The following is a 6,375-nucleotide window of genomic DNA, read 5'->3' on the forward strand; positions in this document are numbered from 1 at the left end:
TGCCTTGATTCCCCTTGCAGGAAAACCCAACGGGGCTGCTTTGCTGGGTGTGGGGAGGAAAGGTGTCGGGATTCACTGCTGGAAGCATGGAGGTGTGCAGCGTCACCCTGGTGGGAGCCTCCCTTGGTAGTGCCTTGTTGGGATGGACATGACGTCCCAAAGCAGCGGTGAAGGTCAGAGCACATCTCCAGTAGGAGGAAGGGAAACCAGAAACGTTGCAAGCCCAGGGTGTTGGTATCTAGGAAGGGATTATGGCATCGAGAAGCAGAGTGAATGTCCTTTCATGTGGCTAGAGCCATGGGGTTTCTTTCTCCCCACTGCAACCAGAGTCAAACTGCAAGTTTCCTTCCTTACGGTTCTAGATGGCAGCCCACTACCCACGTGGGACGTGGTAGCAGGGGAGGGACGCACCAGCGTCATCCAGGATACGCTAAACTCTGTCCTGAACTTGCCGGTCCCTCTGGGACGCAAGGAGGAGTTCACTTCTCGGGGAGCTTCTGATTCAGCTGGCTCGCAGACAGTGCTGAGTTCACCCATCTGCCGCTTTCTTGGCAGCCGGTGAGGGTAGGAAAATAACGATCGTTTTCAATCAAAGTTTAATGTGTACAAAAAGCAGCCCGGAGGATTCCTTTGGCAAAGCCTGCCGCGGGGGAAGACAGCCGCTGGAGTGGGCCAGGAAGGCATTTTCCCCCTGCCCTGGGTCAACCTCTTTGTTGTAAGTGAACAGTTCTGATTGTCTGCAGCAAGTCTGCCGTGACCAAGTGTCTCTTGCTCACCATGGAGGTGCTCTCGTCCCTTTTGTGCCTTCAGTAGTCCTGCCCGTCTGACATTTCAAGCACAATTTGTGCGCTTGTTGCAGACAACCTTCAAAGGCTGAGCCATGGTTGTGGGGCTCACGGTCTTCTGCCTGGGTCCTCTCCCGGCAGCTTTCCCATTGCTGTCCAGGCTAGCAATCTACACTCGTATCCTACTTACAGGATGGTGAGGAGCAAATCAGTATTTTCTTTGTGATCTGGACATTTGAGAGGTTTTGTAATTGTTTAATTCCCTGTTTTTCTGCTCTGGATGTGCAGTTGTCCATGCAATGCTGTCCCCACCCATGTTCTCCTTCCAAACCGTTGCCCCCAGAGTCCCCTGCCACGAAGCATGGGGGTTGCTGGAAGCGGCAGCACCCTTCCTTTGAAGGCGAAAGGAAAGCTCAGTAAACGTGAAGGATGCTCTTAGCTTTACCTGGGGAAGGCATTCCTTAATGCGTTGCAGCAAGCCTTGAGGCTGTCAGCCAGCCCTTGAAGAGTTAACTGATACCCGTACAAGACTTAAGCTCACAGAAAGCTGGTCTCAACCTGTCAACTAGGGCATCACGCCACAGATTAATTTTTGTAACTTAATTGAATTGGCTTTTTTTTCTCTTTTTTTTTCCCCCTCTTTTTTTCTTTTGTCTCTGTAAGTCAGAGGTTTTCAATTAATCACGTATCATATGCGGCCAGATTTTGTCTTTCATTTCCAATGGAAGAAAAGGGAGCTGGTGAACCCTGTTCAGAAAGAAAAGCTGCTGGGGTTTGGGGGAAATGATGGCTGCTGATTCAAAGTACAACCCTGGTGCTGAGTTGTTTGCACCTTTGCTTCATCACCAGCTTTTTGCCGCCGTATCATGCCCGGTTTCTACGGCTTGCCTGGTAGCACCAGGCTTGCTGAAGGCTGCCCTTAGCTCGCATGGCTTTGCTACCCTCTGGCTTCATCCTTCCTTCTCTGCTTCCCCCCATCTGCGGTGCGCATGAAGACTCATCCTTCTTTCCATGGATGTGTTCGGGCAGCCATGCCACACAGAGATGACTGTGATCACTTCTGCTGTGTTAGAAATAATACGCTTTTAGCCTGAATGCTGTTGTAGAGCTGCCTCCTGTAGGAGGAAAGCAGGAAAGAAAGCAAAATAATGGGGAAAAGTTGTTAAGCGAATCTCCTCTCTGGCTTGGAAGGGAAAGCTCAGATAAAGAAGACTCTGAGCACCAAACCTCTGCTTTCCTGCTTTCTAGTTGACCCTACAGATGATGTAAGGAGGAGGATAGCCTTGATTCAGTGTGATAAATCCAGGTCAGAGCACTTGAAAGACCCTAGCGTGTGTCTGAAGTCATGTGGGGCTGCAGATCCCTGCATGGGGCCCTTCCCCCAAATTAGCAGAGTATTGCAAGGCCAGGAGCAGAGGTTACTCCGTTCTCCTCTCAGGCGAAGATAAAAAGAAGGTAGGAGAAAGAAAACAAAGTGCACAGCTGTTTCCTGGCTTCTGTGTTGCCTCTTTGATGGCAGCTATTTTGGGGATCTGAGCTGTGTTTTGTTTCCATTTTGAGACACCTGAAATGTTCAATTCGGACTGTCTTTGGGGAAGGAAAAGAAAAAAACCAGAACAGATTAAGAACATTTCGAGCAAAGAGAGACTGGAATAAAAACTGAACTTATATATTACACAGGAGCTGGGACTGTGACAATAACATGACCTGAAAACGGACCCCAAGCCTGGCTGTCCCATCTTGTGATGCCACCTTGACCACAGCGGACCAAGTTGTCCAAGGAAAGGAGTATTTCTGGAGAAGAAAAACCTAACAACAATGATTTTATTTTTTTTAAAAAATCCTTTCTGCTGTGTTTATAATGCATAGGTGAATAAAAGGTCTGTGTGCAGAAGCTGGATGTTCCCTTGTGTCCTCTCTTATCTTGGAAATAGGAAACCAGAGATATGCTTGGTTGTCCTTGGAATTTAAGGTTAGGAAGGGCCCATCAGGGTTAAACAGCCTAACGAGGAGGTTTGTTCACCACTGGCTCCCTTGTTGCTGCTTGAGATCTGCCACCCTCTTCCCATGAGGTTCACAGGTGCTTGGTCCTTACTGGCTAGATCGTACTCGGCCGTGCGGAGCCGAGCACCGTTACTAGCCGTGCTCATTGTCATGCCGAGTAACGAGAACACAACATGCTCTCTTCCAGCCAGATAGTCAGCATTGCCATTAATCTATCATTACGTGCAAGGACTAAGTCAGTTCTTACTGTTCCTTGCAGCAGGAACTGCCTCGAGATCAGAAGACCTCGCTGCGGCTGACCTGCAGAAGCGATGCAGTAATTCCCAGCAGGGCTGGGTTTAGCTACCAGGATCCTCTTTGGGATCTCCTTTGTGCAATCTGCAGTTCAGCTCTGGAACTCCTTGCTACATTTTCCTGGGGGCAAAGCCAAAAGTCTAACTAGGTCCAGAAAGCCTGATTTGTAGAAGAAATGTTCCATCAAAAGCCAGTAAGCAGAATAACAGAGAGCTAAACTTGGTGTCTGCCGGGGTGGGGACAGCAGATTGCTGGAAACTAGAAGGGTAGGGCAAGGTGACCATCACTGTACGGCTGCAGTCTTTCCCCTAGCACTGGTTCTGGCTCCTGCCTGGCCTTGGTGAGCCCTTGGTCTGATCCAAGACAGCTATTGCATCAAAAACCCCTCAAGACAAAAAGCTAATTAGCGATATGGCCGTAACAGCCCAGGTGTCCTTCTGCAAATGCTGGTCCCGGGGAGAATTGAGAGGACTTTCCCAGGGCTGTGACGCCGTTCCTGGAGATGTTGCAGCGGGGTCTGGGGGAGAGCTGGGACAGCTTAGCTTGTCCTGGAGGTAACTGCCCAGGAGGCACTGGCCTCCACAGCCACCATGTGAAGGCTGCCAACCTCTGGAGCATCTTACCCCAGGGTACCTGCTTATTTCTTGGCCGCAAGATCTGTTGCGGGGGTGGCGGTGGGGGAGGCATCTTCCTGCGCTCATGGTTTAGTACAATGGAGCCCTGTTTCATCTGAGGGGTTGCTGTCAGTGCACCACCAAAAGGAGAGTATATTGCTTTTTCTGGGAACAAAAATCACAGGAGCAAAACCCAAGTAACCTTGGTTACCACACTTTTATTCGTGGTAAACAGAACGGCTGATAGCAAAAGTCCTTTTCTTACGTATGTACTGAGTACGCAGTGTACCCACGGATGGAAAACAGCAGAGCCAGGGCAAGGAAGATTTTGGTAAAGCAAGCAAAATGTTGTAAATGTGATGTCACGGTTTTCTTATCACTCCAGTGCTCTTGGCGAGTCTCTCCTAAGGAGGTCAGCTCTTTGATACAACGCGAAGTTGTTCCTTCTCTCTTTTGTTCTTGCCCAACTTACGTCCCGTGGCGATTTGTTTTTGCAGCTCCTAGAGATGAAACATCTTTGGCTGCAGTCACGAAAATGCTAACGAGGTGTCCATGGTTGGATAGCTTTGTAAAATGGGTTTGTAGCTTAAATCCTTAATAATGTAGGATTTGGGAGATATGTTTGCCCGGTGCTTAGCCTACCCAGGAGCTAATCTCTCGGTTCTGTTGTTATAGAAATGCCCTTTGTGGCTTTCCCACCAGCCTTCGGCTCCAGAAGGTCTCTCTCCTGCCGTGTGCAGAGCTGCCTGCTCATCATTTCCTCCCTTTTTCTGTGGAAAGTGAGGCTTCCATGACCGGAGTCACTTGTGCTACATCTTCATACTCCTCTTCAGGGATTTTCCGGATTCATCTTTTCTGCGTCATCAATATTACGTTGCCAGTCTGGAGAAGAGGAACAGTACCTCCAGCAGAAGTCTGTTTATCTCCAGTCTCTCTTGTACGCCAGCCTGCGGAGACACAACCCGCAGCCAAGCTTTCTCTGAAAAATATTTTTAACGCTTCTTCCCTCCCACTCGCCTTCCCAGCCAGATCCCCGGGGACTTGCTGAACAAGATTGTTCTCACTTACACGTCTCTTGTGACTGTATGAAAAAGCTTAGCTCTGCTTTGAGAAATACACTTACATATATTCTTCTTGTCTATACCCATTTTTTTCTTGCATCTTTGCCATGAAATCCCAGCTGTCAGGCCAAAGAGGAAAAGTTTGAAATCTACTTGACTTTTTACTTGAAGTAGATTATTTTTTTCGTCTTTCCATATTTTGAAGGCATTTGGGCAATGTAAGGACTGTTTTTCCTGGCATATTCTCTGACCTGATTGACCAAAGTACAGCAGTTTTTGTGCTGTTCTCATACTCATTGTGGGACTTATTTGACCATGTGCAGGCATTTAATCTGGGCTGGCCTGGTCTTTCAAAGCCAGCGAATCCTACCCCAGTGCAGATATCCCCACAGTTGGATCCTACCCTCGATACCTAAGCTGTAGGATCAGCACAGGATGTAAGGACATCCACGCCGGAGCTGAGCCAGGCTGGTTCATGATGTGCGTGAACATGCAGTGCACGTGTAGGCGTACTCATGCAGCCATGACCTGCTCCAAGGGTGGAAGAAGCGTCGTTGTATCGCCATGTCGACTTGCGGTACTGCAGCCTTGGCTTGACCTCCTGGTGTGGAAAACCCATGGACACATATGGACAGGGCTGTGCTCTGAGCATACAATTCATCCCAACTGCAGCGTGCAAACGGGAAGACTTTAACTCATGTCCCGCTGTCCTGCTGTTCATTTGCTGCAGTCTGACGGCATCTGGCACATCGTTTGTTTCTGCAAACTCCAACACCCTCACTCCCCACCCAACACACTCAGTGAAGTCCAAATACAGGTTGGAAAGGATGGCCATCTCAGGTTTTAATAGGACTGAAGTGAAGAAGCGCAAGAAGAAGCCAAAGAAAACACAATTTGCATGGATGCCTCAACGGTACAGCCTCATTGGATAAATTCAGCCTAAAAAAATATTAGCATAATTTACTCTTAACGACAAGATAAACACAGGCACAGCACAGGGAAAAGTGTAAAGCCGAGGAGTCTGGGCACAACGTTTGGTGGACACCGTGTATGGGTCCAGAGAGGAAGATAAAAGCTCGGTCCAGCTGGTGACTGCTGCCTTACCGTACTTAGGAAACGCCCGCCTTTTTAGTATGCAGGTTTCTGGTTCAGCCCTTCCTGGTCTTACCTGCTTTGACTTTGGTTGTAAGGGATTCTCTCAACTAAGATGGCTCGTAGAGTTGGGTGTGGCCTCCTTGTATTGGGTTTGCGTGGCAAGGTTTTGGTAGCGGGGGGGCTACAGGGGTGGCTTCTGTGAGAAGCTGCTAGAAGCTTCCCCCATGTCCGACAGAGCCAATGCCAGCCGGCTCCAAGACGGACCCGCTGCTGGCCAAGGCTGAGCCCATCAGTGATGGTGGTAGCGCCTCTGGGATAACATATTTAAGAAGGGGGAGAAAAAAACCTGTGCAACTGCAGCCGGAGAGAGGAGTGAGAATATGTGAGAGAAACAGCTCTGCAGACACCAAGGGCAGTGAAGAAGGAGGGGGAGGAGGTGCTCCAGGTGCCGGAGCAGAGATTCCCCTGCAGCCCGTGGTGAAGACCATGGTGAGGCAGGCTGTCCCCCTGCAGCCCATGGAG

The sequence above is a fragment of the Aptenodytes forsteri genome, unplaced genomic scaffold (assembly GCF_000699145.1).
Source record: "Aptenodytes forsteri isolate BGI_AS27 unplaced genomic scaffold, ASM69914v1 Scaffold236, whole genome shotgun sequence".
Taxonomy (NCBI): domain Eukaryota; kingdom Metazoa; phylum Chordata; class Aves; order Sphenisciformes; family Spheniscidae; genus Aptenodytes; species Aptenodytes forsteri.